General features: G+C 37.1%; 1 non-coding gene across 1 annotated transcript; it reads left to right on the forward strand.

Moving 5' to 3' along the window:
- Positions 1-12,433: 12,433 nt before the first annotated feature.
- On the forward strand, positions 12,434-12,540 carry LOC131489447 (U6 spliceosomal RNA). The gene has a single exon (XR_009250561.1). It is a non-coding gene; the product is annotated as a U6 spliceosomal RNA (small nuclear RNA).
- Positions 12,541-17,250: the final 4,710 nt, after the last annotated feature.

Consider the following 17,250-nt stretch of genomic DNA (forward strand, 5'->3'; position numbering starts at 1 on the left):
TTCCTCAGCCCTCACCAGAATTGCCTTTAACATTCAATTTCTACCAACCGTCCCTTCAAGACAACCTAGGATTTTTTTTTCTAGCATGCACCCCACAGCTTATCCAGTCTCTCCCTATTACCCAGTTCCAGAAACAATTTCCACATTTTTTAGGCAAACCACCCCCCTCCCCACACTTCTTTTTTTTCCCCCCCCACACTTCTTGATACCAGAATCTGTATTAGTCTGCTAGGGCTGCTATAGCAGAATACCACAAATGCGGTGACTTAACACAAATTTATTTTCTCACAGTTCTGGAAGCTGGAAGTCCACAATCAGTGTGTCAGCAAGGTTGGTTTCTGGTGAGGTCTCTTTTCCTTGCTTGTAGATAACCCCCTTCTGCTGTGTCCTGCCATGGCTACTTCTCTTGTGTGTGCAGAGAGCTCTGGTCTTCCTCTTCTTATAAGGGCACTAATCCTAGCAGATCAGGGCCCTACCCTTATGACTTCTTTTAACCTTTATTACCCCCTTATAGGCCCTGTCTCCAAATATAGTAACATTGCAGTCAGGGCTCCAACATATGAATGGGTGATGTGGGTTTGGGGGGTGGGGAGACATAATTCAGTTTGTAACAGGGGCTTTTACCCTAGAAGCATGAGAGTAGAATTCTAGTCCCAGCTCTCTCCAACCAGCTCTGTAACTTTGGGTAAGTCACTTCTTTCTGGGCCTCAGTTTCTAACCAATGACCTGAGAATGGTAATGGCTGTTCCAACCCATTTCACCCAGGAGCTATGAGAACGGTTGATGAAATGGTGGTGAAGGTGCTGCCCAGTGAAAAACACTGAGGTGCCAAGTCTCACTGATTCTATGGACAATATACTTGCAAAAGGTATACAAACTCTGTACATGAAATTTGCTTCCATTTGCTGGCACTCAGTGATCAATATTTAACCATCATGGGCCCCTGACAATTGGAAAGTAGCTCACAAAAGAAAAAGTCAAGTGGTTACTGCACTGACCAAGTACTGAGAAAGTTCCCAATTCTGTCTCTCATCACCCCCTCAACTCCATACTTATACACAGAAACAAACATACAAATGACTTTTGACCCCACGGAAGCCTTTCCATTTATTTGTAAAGAATGTGTTTGTATTTGTAAAGAATACTACATCTCTATGTAATCTTTAAAATATTCTTGACATTTAACCTAATAATTACGTTTCTGGGAAACTATCCTAAAAAAATAATCTGCAAGATTTATGGACTAGAATGTTAATAGTGGTGTTATTTATAATAGTGAAAATATTGGAAATAACCTAAATATCCAACTGTGAAGGAATAGTTAATAAATTGTAGAGTATCTATATGATAGATTATTATACATTCATTTAAAATAGCGTTTACAAAGAGTTTATGCTCTGATTTTAAGTGAAAAAAAGCAGGGTCCAAAATTACATTTAAGTATGATCTCAGCTATGTAAATAAAAGACATTTCTTAAAAAGACTAGAAGGAAATATGCCAAAATGCTAGAGTATTTGCCTCTAGGTGGTGAGACTATGGGTGGATGAAGGTTTATTTGTTTGTTTTTTGCGTTTTGTTTATCTTTTTTTTTTTTTTTTTTTGCTTCTTCCATTTTTTACAATTACATATTATTTTAGTAATGGGGGTGGATGGGTTAAATAGTAAACACAGGAAAGGATCACAAGAGGAATAGTGGTTTACCCTGGTGTCTTACACAGAGAGTTTTGCATGCTTGACTCTCTCCTCCAATGTTAGGGAAACTGAGGCAAAGTTAGAGCAACCGGTTCCAAATTTTGGGAGTCCAAGTGACCCAGGTCACTGTTTCTCTGTAGCTACGGTATACTGTCATGTTTAGGAGGTGACCATCATACCAGGGTTTAAATCCCTGTGCTACCCTTTACAACTGTGTGACCATGGGAAAATAAACTTTCCTATGACTTGTTGCCTTATCTATAAAGGACAGTGATAATGATGGTTCCTAGATCACAGGATTTTTGTGAGGCTTAAATGGTTGCTTACCATAACACCTCTCACGTAGTAAGCAGTCAATAAGTGCTAGTTTTTATTATCCCCATTCTACTGCTATTAAGTACAGGGGTGAGGAGTGCATAATGCTTAGCTTGTGCTTTTAATTGTGTGATGTGTGAAGAGTCTAATTATATACTGATTCTTTAATTATTGTCAAAGATAATGATCCTGTTATACTGTAATTTTCTTTTCCTTACCCCACTCCCACTACCTTGTGAGCCTTTTGTGAATAGGAGGTATACCTTGTTCTTCTTTTGTCCCACCAGCATTTAGAAGGTATCATAAATGTTTAATTAGATAAATTATAAATTAAATAATTAATTGTTATTATTTCATTCTGGCTCAGCACACTTCCAAGTTGCTCTTAGGAGAATTTTCTTCACTGGCCCTTACTATGGGAATAATGTTGGCCCAGTGACAACTTTGCTTTGTAAACCATTTTTCCAGCAACTAGCTCTTTTTTTAAAGTCCAGTTTGGGTATAATTTACATAATTAATAGTCTCCATGTTTTTTAGTGTACATGACTATGAATTTTGATAAATGCATACAGTTTGAACAACCACTTCTGCAATTAGGATCGCCCCCAAAACTTCACTCCTGCTTCCTATCACTCCCAACTACTAGCAATCATTGATTGGCTTTCTGTCCTTTTAGCATTACCTTTTCCAGAATGCCACATAAATGGAACCATACAGAATTTAGCTTTTTGAGTCTGGCTTCTTTCATTCAGCATAATGTATTTAAGATTCATCCACGTTGTTGCATGTATCAATAGTTCCCACCTTTTTATTGTTCAGTAATATTCCATTGTGTGGATATACCACGGTTAGTTTACCCATTCACCTGTTGAACGACATTGGGTGTTTCCAGTTTTTGACAATTATGAATGAAGTCACTATAAATATTCAAGTTTTATGTGAACCTATGTTTTCATTTCTCTAGGGTTAATAATTAGGAGTGAAATTTCTAGGTCTTGTGGTTAAATATGTTCACTTCATAAGAAACTACAAAAAAGTACTTTTAAAAGTGGTTGTACGGTGTTGCATTCCTCCCAGCAATACATGAGAGTTCCAATTGGTCCACATCCTTGGCAGGACTTAGTATTGTCAGTTCTTTTGATTTTAGCCATTTTAATATATGTGTTGTTTCCCAGCAACACTTTTGCATTTCAAGTACTCTGTGAGGGGACCAGATTAGGATTATTGGATCCATTTTGACAGAAGCAATTAAAGCCTAAATGGGTCTTTTACTCAAGTTCTTTGGTTATGTTCAAGATTTTAGTCTTTAGTTCCTTTTTTTCTCTTAGTAATCCACAGGAGAAGCAAATCCCTCCAACCCCTGGGAAACCCATAAAGCTCTTGGAATCACTCATTCAACAGCATTTCTTGAGCAGTTAATTATGTATCTAGCATTTGCTAGAATCTAAAAACACAAAGATTCTCTTTTAAAACATTTTATTATTATTATTATTTTAGAAAGAGAGAGCCCAACATGGGGCTTGATCCCATGATCCTGGTATCATGACCTGAGCTGAACCCAAGAGTTGGACGCTCAACTAACTGAGCCACCCAGGTGCCCCTACAAATACAAAGATTTCTAAGACAAGGTCTCTACTGTAACAATTAGGGTAGGGGGAGGTGAGGAAAAAGAGAGATGGGAATAGGAACTGACAAGTAAATGAAATGACAGTTACAGAGAATGATCAAGTTTCTTGATGTGTCTTGGGCCTTTGAATTCTCAACACCAGGTACTATCCCCAGAATTGTGGATAATAATAATAATCACTATCATGTGATGGTAGCAAGTACAGTGCCTGTATTATCTCATTCAGTGCCCATAATAGTTCCATAAAAGATATAAGGTCAAAGCATACAGAATTGTTGATTTTGTAGATCAGAAAGGGTCAAACTTTGGCAATGTAATATGGTTCACCTAATAATAATAGTCATAATTGATTACACAAGGCATACAGCGTAACCAGTGCATTATCACATTTTATCCTTAGGACAACTCTCTACCATAGGTACTACTGATATTCCTACAGATGAGGCAACTGAGACTGAAGGTGGTGATGGAAGGATGTTCATGAAGCTGCTAGGTTGGAGACAAAGCTTGAATTCACAACTGAAGTATGAGGAACTTCAGAGCCACTGAAACCATAATGGTCTGTAACCACTATGATACTCTAATATTATTACAGATAAGCAAACTGAGGCTTGAAGAAGTGAAATTGCCTGAGGTGGCTGTGGGATCTACCATGCCCCAAGTTCACAGGGCATCCCAGCTTCAAACTCCTGGCCAAATCACCTTTTTTTCCTCATCTCCTCCTTGTCACTCTGGATATTGGGCTGAATTCAGGCCATCCTCGGAAACACAGGGTGTTGCCTCCGCAGCTGGCAGAACAGCTAGGAAAGAGGCTTTGATACTTGCTTGGTCCTACTTGACCCTAAAGGAAGTACATCGTTTTAAATTAACAAACTTTATTTTTTAGCGAAGCTTTAGGTTCGCAATAAAATTGAACAGAAAGCATAACGAATTCACTACTCCCCTTCCCCACACACGCACCACCTGTCCCACTATTGACATCCCCCCCGCCGAGTAATATGTTTGTTATGGTTGATGTTATGAGCCTACCCTGATATATCATTATCACCCAAAGTTCATAGTTTACATTAAGGTTCACTGTTAGTGTTATACACTCTACGGTTTTAGCAAATGTGGAACTATATGTATCCACCATTATAAATACCATACCGAATAGTTTCACTGCCTTAAAAATCCTCTGTGATCTGCCTATTCATCTCTCACCCCAAACCCCAAACTTCCAATCACTGATCTTTTTACTGTCTCCGTAGTTTTGTCTTTTCTGGATTGTCAAATATTTTAAATCATATGATATGTAGCCTTTTCAGATTGGCTTCTTTTCACTGGGCATATATCCAGTTAAGGTTCCTCCATGTCTTTACATAGCTTGATAGCTCCTTTCTTTTTATCACTGAATACTATTGTGTTGTTTTAGTTTACGGCAGTTTCTTTATCTGAAGGACATCTTGATTGCTTCCCAGTTTGGGCAATTATGAATAAATATGCTATATATACCATGTGCAGGTTTTTGTGTGGACGGACATAAGTTTTGAATTCATTTGAGTTAATATCCAGGAGCATGATTGGTAGACTGTATGTTAAGATTATGTTTAGTTTTTAAAATAAAAATAAAAATAAATCAAAAGGTATGTGTAGTTTGTAAGAAACTGCCAAACTGTCTTCCAAAGTAGTTGTGCCATTTTGCATTCTCACCATCAATGAATGAGAGTTCCTGCTGCTCCACACTGTTGCTAGCATTTGGTGTTGTCAGTGTTTTGGATTTTAGCCATTCTAATAGGTGTGTAGTGCTATCTCATTTTAATTTGCCATTTTCTAATAAAATATGATGTCAAAAGTATTTTCATATATTTATTAGCCATCTATATATCTTTTTTGGTTAGGTATCTTAAATTTTTTGGCCCATTTTTTAATCAAGCTGTTTGCTTTCTTTTTGTTGAATTTTATGTGTTCTTTGTGTACTTTGGAGAACAGTCCTTTACCAAATGTGTCTTTTGCAAACATTTTCTCCCAGTCTGTGGCCTTATCTTTCCATTCCAATGACATTGTCTTTCACAGAGCAAAAGTTTTTATTTAATTTTGATAAGTCGACCTTACCAATTATCTTATTCATGGATTGTGCCTTTAGTGTTGTATCTAAAAAGTTGCCGCATTCCCAAGGTCATATAGGTTTTCTTCTATATTACCCTCCAGGAGTTTTCTAGTTTTACATTTACATAGTCCATGACCGATTTTTAGCTAATTTATGTGAAGAATGTAAGGCCTTTGTCTAAATTCCTTTTTTTTTTTTTTTTGTATGTGGTTGTCCAGTTGTTCCAGTGCCACTTGTGGAAAGGAAAAATCTTTGCTCAATTGTACAATATTTTGCTCCTTTGTCAAAGATTAATTGACTGTATTTATGTGAGTCTATTTCTGGGAACTTAATTCTGTCCCATTGATCTATTTGTCTATTCTGTTGCCAATACCACACTGTCTTGATTAGTGTAGCTTTATAGTAAGTCTTAAAGTTGTCCAACTTTGTTCTCCTTCAATATTGTGTTGGTCATTCTGGGTCTTTTGCCTCTTTATGTAAACTTTAGAGTGACTTTGTTGATATCCATAATATAATTTGCTGAGATTTTGATATTTTGATAAGGATCGCATTAAATCTATAGATTAAATTGGGAAGAATGGACTTTCTTTCTTTCTTTCTTTCTTTCTTTCTTTCTTTCTTTCTTTCTTTCTTTCTTTTCTTTCTTTCGAGAGCACATGTGATTACAGGAGGGGCAGAGGAAGAAAAAGAGAGAGAATCCTAAGCAGGTTCCTTGCCCAGTGCAGAACCCAATGTGGGACTTAACATGGGGCTCGATCTCCCAACTGTGAGATCATGACTTGAGCTGAAATCAAGAGTTGGACATTTAACCAACTGAGCCACCCAGGCATTCCAAGGGAAGAACTGACATCTTGACAATAGTAAATCTTCCTATCCATGAACATGGGATCTCTCTCCATTTACTTAGTTCTTCTTTTATTTCATTCATCAAAGGTTATAGTTTTTCTCATCTAGATCTTGTACATATTTTGTTAAACGTATGCCTAAGTATTTCATTTTGGGGGGTGCTAATATAAATGATGTTGAATTTTTAATTTCAAATTCCATTTGTTCATTGCTAGTATATAGGAAAGTGATCGACTTTTGTATATTAACCTTGTATATCTTGTAACCTTGCTAAAATTACTAGTTCCAGGAGCTTTTTTGGTCTGCCTTTCAGATTTTTTTACATAGATGGTTATGACATCTGCAAAGGAAAACAATTTTATTTCTTCCTTCCAAATCTGTACATATTTTATTTTCTTTCCTTATCTTATTGCATTAGCTAGAATTTCCTGTGTGATGTTACAAAAGAGTGCTGAGAAGGTGCATCCTTTCTTTGTACCTCATCTTAGTGGAAAAGGTTTAAGTTTCTCACCATTAAGTATGATATGATATGATATGATATGATATGATATGATATGATATTATTATATTATGATATTATATTAGCTCTAGTTTTTTTCCTTTATCAAGTTAAGGAAATTCCTAGTTTACTGAGAGTTTTTATAATGAATGGGTGTTGGATTTTGTCAAAAGCTTTTTCTGTATCTATTGATATGATCATGTGATTTTTCTTTTTTAATCTGTTGATGTGACAGATTATATTAATCGATTTTTGAGTGTTAAACCAGTCTTGCATACTTGAGAGAGACCCCACTTGGTCATTGTATATAATTCTCTTTGTGCATTGCTGGATTCAATTTGCTAATATTTTATTGAGAATTTTTGCATCAATTTTCATGAGAGATTTTGATCTGTAGTTTTCTTTTCTTATAATATCTTTACCTGGTTTTGATATAAGAGTAATGCTGGCCTCATATAATGAGTTAGGAAGTATTTCTTCTGCTTCTATCTTCTGAAACAGATTGTAGAGAATTGGTATAATTTCATCCTTAAATGTTTGGCAGAATTTACCAGTGAATCCATCTGCGTCTGGTGCTGTTTTGGAAGGTTATTAATTATTGATTCAATTTTTTTTAATGGATATAGGCCTATTCACTTTGCCTATTTGTTTTTGTGTCAGTTTTGGCAAATTGGGTCTTTCAAGGAATTGGTCCATTTCATCTAGGTTATCAAATGTGTGGGTATAGAGTTGTTCATAGTATTCTTTTATTACCCTTTTAATGTCCATAGCATCTGTGCTGATGTACCCTCTTTCATTTCTTTTCTTTTCTTTTTTTTTTTTTTCTTATTTTAAAACCTTTCTTTTTCAGTAGGCTTCATGCCCAGTGGAAAATCCAATGTAGAGCTTGAACTCATGATCCTGAGATTAAGACCTGAGCTGAGATTAAGAGTTGGATGCTTAACCAGCTGACCCACCCAGCTGCCCCTCCCTCCGTTTGCTTCAGATATTAGTAATCTGTGTCTTCGGTATTCTTTTCATAGTTAACCTGGCTAGAGGCTTACTGACTTACTGATCTTTTCAAATAACCAGTTTTGGCTTAATTGACTTTGTGTATTGATTTCTTGTTTTCATTTTCATAGATTTCTGCTCTAATTTTTATTATTTATTTTCCTATGCTTACTTTGTATTTAATTTACTCATCTTTTTCTAGTTTCATAAGGTGGATGCTTAAATTACTATTTTTTTAATTTTCTTCCTTCTAATATACACATTCAATAAATTTCCATTTATGCACTACATTCACTATACCTCATAAATTTCATGAGCTGGTTTTCATTTTTATTTAACCCAAAATAGTATCAAATTATTCTTGAGATTTCTTCTTTGACCCATGTCTTATTTAGAAGTGTATTATTTAATCTTCATGTATTTTGAAATTTTCCATTTATCCTTTTGTTATTGCTTTCTGGTTTAATTCTATTATGGTCTGAGAGCTGACATGGTATAATTTCTATTCTTTTTAACTTGTTAAGGTCTGTTTTATGGCTCTGAATATGGCCTATAGTGAAGAATGTTCTATGTGATCTTGAGGAAAATATGTTTTCTGTTATTGTTGGATCAACTAGTCTATAGATGTCAATTATATCCAGTTGATTGATGGTGTTGTTGAGTTCAACTATATCCTTACTGATTTTCCGCCTGTTGAATCTGTCCCTTTGTGATAGAGGGGTGTTGAAGTCTCCAACTATAATAGTGGTTTCATCTATTTCTCTTTGCAATTCTATTAGTTTTTGCCTTACATAGTTTGATGCTCTGTTGTTAGGTACAGACATATTAAGGGTTGTTATGTCTTCTTGAAATATTGACCCCTTTATCATTATGTAATGCCCTACTTTATCCCCAGTAACTTTCCTTGCTTTGATATCTGCTCTCTCTCTGAATTTAATATAGCTGCTCTTGCTTTCATTTGAACATTGTTAGCATGGTATATTTTTCTTCATCCATTAACTTTTCATGTATAACTGTCTTTATATTTAAAGTGAGTTTCTTGTACACAACATGTAATTGGGTCTTTTTTTATCCGCCCTGACAATCTCTCTCTCTCTCTTTTTTTAATTGGTGCATTTAGACTATTGACATTCCACGTGATTATTGATATAGTTGGATAAATATCTATTATATTTGTTATTGTTTTCTATTTGTCCTTGTTTGTTCTTGTTTTTGTCTTCCACTCTTTTTCTGCCTTTTGTGGTTTTATCTGAACATCTTTTATAACTCCATTTTCTCTCTTAGCCTATGGATTATACTTCCCTTTTCTAAACTTTTTAAAAAAGTTTGTAATATACCACAGCTAATCCAAGTCCACTTTCAAATAACACTATACCACTTCAAGGGTACTGTGAGTACCTTATAAGAACAAAATAATCTCAATTTCTCCCTCCTGTCCCTTGCATCATTGCTTTTTTTCATGCTACTTACATATAAGCATGTGTATGCTAATGCCTTGTGATACTAATGCTGTTGATTGGAAAGCACATTTTCAGAACCACTGCTCTCAGATGCCATTAAAAGAAATTGCAATTATCCTTTTGCCTCATTTCCAAATTTTAGATAATTTTTCTCAACAGTTACCAACATTACAAAAAAAATCAGGGGGCGGCTGGGTGGCTCAGTTGTTTGAGCATCCCAGTCTTGGTCTTGGCTCAGGTCATGATCTCACAGTTTGTGGGTTTGAGCCCCACATTGGGCTCTGTGCTGACAGATTCTGTATCTGCTTTGGATTCTGTGTGTGTGTCTCTCTCTGTCTCTCCCCTGCTCATGCTTTCTCTCTCTCTCTCTCTCAAAAATAAACATTTAAGATAAATCAGGAGGTTTTGTTTGTTTGTTTGTTTGTTTTGGTTTTTTGGTTTTTTATCCTGACCCTGGCTTCTTTTCAAACATTAAAAGATTGGACAGTAATAAGCCTAAATTCTCCCATGATGACAATTGGCAGACAATATTAGCTGCTCCTTTTAGGGAGAATATTTGTTCTCTCCATTTTGCCACAGTCACCACCACCCCCAGCCCATATCACTCATTTATTTTATTTGATTTTTCTATCCTTGCAAAAGACAGTGGACATATAATGCAGAATTTTGAGGAGGGGCATCAGCATGGCTGGTTAATCCTATCTAATTAATTCAGGCATCCATGGCTGGCTTCACCAGTGCTACCCAGGCAGTTGCAGAGGATCCCACTCTCAGAAGGACCCCATACTTGGCTAAATGCTCTGCTGTTGCTATCTTGAAATTCTTGATACTTTTTGGAAAAGGGACCTACATTTTCATTTTGTATGGGAATCCACAAATCATGTGGCTGATCCCGCAGCCACCTCACATTTAACGGTAACCTTCTCATCACCAGATTACAAAGGAGAGGCAGGGAAAGGTAATTCCGGGATCAGAGATCATCTTCAGAAATCATCTTATTCAGCAGACAAGGTAATTATTTCATTTTATAGCTAGAGCTACCAAGGTCCAGAAAGAGGGAATTGACTTCTTCAAGGTCATGGACAAACCCGGAAAAAGGAGCCAAATTGGAAATCTAAAGTGATGAGTCTGCAAGGCAGTGAATACTAAAGACTGCCAGTGAGTTTATGTATCTGATGTACCTCTGCATACCAATGAGAAAATCCCTATTTGTCACTTAGCTCAGTCAACTTTAGGCTGATCCAACTGAAACAGGTGAAGGAGGTGAATAAACCCTAAGGGTGGGGGTGTGAGATTTAAGCCGATCAAGAAAACCGTATAAACAGACTCAGTTTAGAATAAGGACTGGGAAGAAAGAAAATGTTATATACGAATTCTACCCCTATGTTTTGTTACAAAGGGCAGACCTCCACCTAAATCCCAAATAAATTGGAAAAGGAGAAGGCATTCAGGGAATGCCAATATACTGCCTAATTAAAAATGGCAATCAAAGTTCAAGGAAGCACTTAATTTTAGCTGGCCCCACTTAGCTGGAAAATAGCTCAATTACTTCTAGGTCTCAGCTGCCTGGTTTCAGTTAATGGCTGCATACACCCACTGAGAGAGCTGAGTCCCTGCAGCTAATCAAGTGGTAAGTTGGACTGGGAGTTAGGCAACTAAGTTAGGCCCCGGTGGTCTTGCACCTCTCCACATCAGCGCTTGTGGTTTGGATGGGACAGAGACTCCGCTCCCACCCATCCAGCCCCTCAGAGACAGTCAAGGAACCAAGGCCTGGGTATAGAACTCTGCCCCCATACCCACTGAGCTTGGCTCAGTGGTGGGTATGTGTCCCTGAGCTGGACAATCCTCCCCAAGACTCTTGACAGGCCTATCAGAAAGTTTCTTCCTTTTCTTCAGAGATGGTTAGCAATGTACGTTTGGGGCTGGTGAGGAGTTCTTTTGCTACTATGTAAGGAAACAACCTGGCCTAATAATATTATTTGAACCTGTGGATCCAGGCATGTCTGAAATTGTTCATTTACACCCCTTGAATTTCTCAATTACATGAACCAAAACATTTTCTTCTTCTTCTTCTTCTTCTTCTTCTTCTTCTTCTTCTTCTTCTTCTTCTTCTTCTTCCTTTTTTTTTTTTTTTTTTTTTTTTGGTTAAGTCCATCTGAGTTAGGAGTTTGTCCCTTGTGGCCAAAAATGCCTAACATAAAGGCCTTCTCCATCCTAGGCACTATGCTAGGTAGGTGCTGGGGTTAAAATAGTGGACAAGACATACGTCATTCTTATCTTCATGGTACTTAGAGTCCAGTGGGAGAATGGCAATAAGCAAGCAACTACACAAATAAATCAGATATAATAATTATGCATTGAGATTGGTAAACAAGAGGAGCTAAGACAGAATAAGAATGGAGGACTACTTTAGACAGCATGGTTAGGTAACCTCTTATTTGAGTGTCTTTTAAGCTGACAGTCAGCAGTATGATGAACAGGGAGAAGAGATTTCTGGGAAGAGCAAATAGGAACTGCTTTTAGTCTTGAAAAAGTCTGCTTCATTCAAGGAATTGAAAGAAGTCCGTCATTTATTCATTTGGTCACGTCAATTAGTGGCTTGGTGTTAGGCATAGGGAGACAAGATAAATAAAAGCAGTCCCTGACAAGTTGACAAGATGTATTGTAAGCTGTAAAAATGTTCATACCATTTCATTTAGCAATCCCACATCTAGGAATTCGGTCAAAAGATGAAAGAAACAGAGATATCTGCAAAAACATCACTACAAGGATGTTCACTGAAACATTTTTTCAACTTTGGATTGATGTACAACATACATGCATGTATTGAATGCACAGATAATAAGGATACCACTCAACTATTTTCACAACCGAAACAGAGATGATTGGTACCCAGATCAAGAAGGAAGATATGGTGCTTACTTGGGCAGCACATATACTAAAATTGGAACAACACAGGGAAGGTCAGCACAGCCCCTGCGCAAGAATGACATGCACATTCGTGAAGCTTCCGTATTTTTTATGGAAGACAATTTGACAATAAATTATATTTAAAAATAAATAAATAAATAAATAAATAAATAAAAAACAAGAAAGAAAGAAAGAAAGAAAGAAAGAAAGAAAGAAAGAAAAAAAAAGAAAGAAAGAAAGAAAGGAAAGACATGACCAGCACTCCAGAAGCCCTCTTTTGCCCCTTTCTGCTCTCAGATCCCCTTCCCACCTAGGGGAACTTTTAGTCTGACTTCTAACAGTATAGACTAATTTTACCTTTTTTGTATTTTATATAAATGGAATCACACAGTATGTGGTTTACCTTGTGGGAGTAGGGAAAGGTGGGGAACGGTTGGAATGGCTTCTTTTGTGAGATTCCACATTATTTATGTAGTTATAAGTTGCTTATTCTATATAGTACTCCATTATGGGAAGGTACCAGTAGTTATTTATCTATTCTGTTATTTATAGACATTTGGGTAGTTTCCAGTCTCAGACTATTATAAACAGTGCTGTTGTGAACATATTTTGGTTAATAAATATCTGCATTTCCTTGGGGTATATACCCAAGAATGATCCACCTTAGTAGATAGTGCTAAACAGTTTAACAATACGATTGTACCTGTTTACACCCCACCAGCTTTATAAGAGAGTTCTGGTTTGTTCACATCCTTGATAACACTTTTAAAAATTTTAGCCATCTGGTGGGTGTGTCAGTATCGAGCTGAGATTTCAATCATTTCCCTGATGATTAATGAGGTTTAAAACTTCTTCATACGATTATTGGTCATTGGATATCCTCTTTTCTGAAGAGTGTGTTCAAGTCTATTTCCTGTTTTTCTACTGAGCAGTCTTTTTTTTTTTATTGGTTTGTAGGCATTCTTTAAACATCCTGGCTACAAGCTATTAGCCAGATATATGTATACAGATACCTTATTCCACCTTATAAAGTGCCTTTTCACTCACTTGATGAAAAGAAATTCTTGTATTAGGGAGCCTGGGTAGCTCAGTTGGTTAAGTGTCTGACTTTGGCTCGGGTCATGGTCTCACAGTTCGTGGGTTTGAGCCCCTCGTCTGGCTCTGGGCTGACAGTTCAGAGCCTGGAGCCTGCTTCAGATTCTGTGTCTCCCTTTCTCTCTGCCCTTCCCTTGCTCATGCTCTGTCTCTCTTTAAAACATAAGTAAACATTAAAAATATTTTTAAAAAAAGAAATTCATATATTGTTGAATTTGTCAATTTTTTATGTTTAGTACTTTTTAAATACTATTCAAGAAATTGTGCAGTACCCCAGGATCAGAAAAATGTTCTTCCCCTGAAAGCTTTACGTTTTCGTTTTACCTTTAGATCTGTAATCTATTAGAAATTGATTTTGTTTATGGTATAACGTAAAGGTCAAGGAAATTTTTCCATATGGCCGTACCAAGTCACCTTTGGGAGCTATAGTGAATTCACAGGGGTGCCATGAGATATTTTGCATTTTTTGAGAGAAGCACAGTGACATCTGTTGGATACCAAACTATTAACTTGAAGTAGTTCAGTTTCAACATTAAATTGTACTACATTCCCTTCCATGACATATTTTTGTAAAGCTGGGTTTTTTGAAGTTGCTGTGATAAAAGTAAATACCTCTTGAAATCAGGAGATGTGAATAATGGTGTTCAGTCTGATTCCAAGGCCCATTAAGACCTGTAGGGCCCACAGGAGCATAAATCCATTAGTAAATATTGTGGTTGCTTAAAAATAAAAAAAAATATATTATTTTTTCTTTCAAATTATATGTACTATCTTTCAAATGATTACTAAATTGTTAGGATATAAGTACTTACTAACTTGTTTGGATCTAACTACTTAACAAAAAAAATTGTTAGGTATTTCTTTTGGCCTAAAGGTGCCACGAAAAGAAAATTTCTGGGACATTAAAGGTGCCATGTATCAAGAAAGTTTGGGAAACTCACTGAGGTTGAGTCTAGGGCAGTCCGCATGATTCCCATACAGGTGCTTATGTTCTTACGTAACCTCTTCCTCAAGAGTCTGGGTGAGACCTGTGAATTGCTTCTAACTGATAAAATATAGCAAAGGTGACAGGATGTATGTGATTTTGTGTACATGATTATGTTACTTAAAATTGTAACACCCAACTACTCTCTGAGCTACTCCATGGAGAGAGGCATGCAGTAAGGGAGTGTGGGTGGCCTCAAGCTAACAGCAGAAAATTGAGGTCCTCAGTTTGGTAGCCTGGAAGGAATTGAATTCTGCCAATAACCACATGAGTTTGATTTGCAGATCCTTCCCCAGTTGAACCTCTGATAATACTGCAGCCTTAGCCAACACCTTGATTGCAACTTTGTGAGACCCTTAAGCAGAGGGCCTGGTTAAGCCTTGTCTAAACTCTTGTCTACAGACACTTTGAGATAACATGTGTACATTGCATTAAAATGCAAGTTAGTGGTTAAACTGTTATTGCTGTTAAACAGCAATAGATAACTAATACACCTGCTGTATGGTTATCTCATTGACCAGCAACATTTCTTGAAAAGACTGTTCTTTACAGTGTCATCTTTGGCATAAAACAGACACTGCATTTTTTTTATAATAGTGAGAAATAGAAAGCACCTAAGTTTCCAATAGAGGTTTGATAAATAGGCCATGACACATTTTCCATCTGACTAGAAATAATAAATGGCCAAGAAAAATCATGAGGAAAAACAGCTAATTTACATGGAAAAGTTTTCACAATATATCACTTAAGTGAAAAAAGTGAGTTATAAAGTCATATGTTCATTTATATTCTATTTGTGTAAAATGCGAGTTTTGTGTGTATCTGCACTATAAAAATTGTTAAAATAGAAGAGGAAGGATTACAAGGGCTTAGCAACGTTTTTGTGTGTTTTTAAATTTTTCTACAGCAAATCACCCACTGATTTCCTACTTTTCCTACTTTTATGAACACACAAATTCATACACATACAAATTTTTTTAAGTCAAAGAACAGTCTTTGCCTTGAAGGAATTTATGGTATGGTAGAAGGAGATAGGCTTTAGACAAGTAAGGGTGCTATAAAGTTAGACATTGTATATTCATGACTATTTAGAGACCCAACTTGAACTATCTCAACACAAAGGGCTCACAGACTGTAACTGGCCTTGCTTGGGTTATATACCATCCTTGAACCAATTGCAATATTCAGAATATGAGGTTCTAGGCCAGCGTCATGAGCCCATCCTATGAGTCCTGCCTGTCATCAGCACCACATGGGGGAGGGGGCTTCCCAAAGAAAAGGGGGTGCCATAATCAGAAGAAAAAGGGGAATAAGAAAAGTGACAGTGAAAGACCAAACAAGAAGCTGTCAGTTTTGCCTGAAGGAACAGGGCAAAGGCACAGAGGAAGTCACACCTAACCTGAGTGTTCAAAGATGAGGAGGTGTTTCCAGGCAGCTGGGTTAAGGAGGGCATTTGAAGAGGATGAAGGGAAGTGGTATGAACAATGGAAAAGGGAGCCAGAGAGATAGAAACCGGATCATCCAGAAGTGGCTGCTGTATTAGGCTAAGGTGTTGAGCCTTCATCCTTTGGGTGATGAGGAGCCCCAAAAGGATTGAAGGCAAGGACAGAAGTGTTTGATAACTTTTGCTTCCCTTGCAAGGTATAATGCCTGATGAATATTATTACAAGCAAGAATAGTAATAATATTTTCTCTCTTCTGCATGAGACTCCATGAATTCTCCAGTGGCTGTGAGAAGGATAGTTAGAGGAATAACTTCCACTAAACCAATGTGTTTCCATGTTTTTGGCCATAATCCTCAGTAAGAAATACCTTTTACGTAACAATTCAATTGAATTTCACTGAATTGTGTTTAAACAAACAAAAAACACTGTCCTGGACTACCAACACCATGATGGCAGTGACCATGACCATATGATTCTTTTGATTATCACTATAATCTCTATGTCTGGCACAACGCTTGTTCCATGGTGGGCCTATAATATTATTATTATTATTATTGCCAAGTACGTTTTTACTGAATGAATGAAAAGATGGGTGGATCGATAAATGATTCAAAATGACGCGCTAACTACAAAGAGTAATCCAGATGCAAACAGTTACTCTTAGCAACCAACTTGGAGCTATGTTTCTGAGACTGTGTGTTAGACAAATCACCAGAGTAGGCAGTGGGAGGCGATGCCAAGGGCAGAGCAGAGTTGGGATTTGACGCAACAGTGGGTGGTGCCTCGTATACCACATTGGAATGATTCATACTACTTCCTGGGCCAGGATCCTTCTCCACAGGCACACTTCCTCTTTTACAGACTGTGAGTAATTTCAATAGTATAAGGGGATCATGATTCACAGATTGGAGATGAGAGGGTTTCCCTTGCTGGTCCAAAGATACCATCTCAAAGAGAGCATAACAAATGCACAAGGTAATCTTTTTCTCTGAAAAGGGACCTGGGATTGAAAAGCCACTGTTAAAGATATCTAAAGATAGTTGGTTAAGCAGCCAACTTTGGCTCAGGTCATGATCTCACAGTTTGAGTTCGAGCCCCATGGCAGGCTCTGTGCTGACAGCTCAGAGTCTGGAGCCTGCTTCGGATTCTGTGTCTCCCTCTCTCTCCCTACCTTGTGCTCTCTCTCTCTCTCTCAAAAATAAATAAATAAACATTAGGGGAAAAAAAGAAAAAGAACAGAAAGAAAGTGCACTTGGCTCAGGGAGGGTCGTCAGGAGCCACTTAAGCCCGTCATTT

Source organism: Neofelis nebulosa, chromosome 1 (assembly GCF_028018385.1).
Source record: "Neofelis nebulosa isolate mNeoNeb1 chromosome 1, mNeoNeb1.pri, whole genome shotgun sequence".
Lineage (NCBI taxonomy): Eukaryota > Metazoa > Chordata > Mammalia > Carnivora > Felidae > Neofelis > Neofelis nebulosa.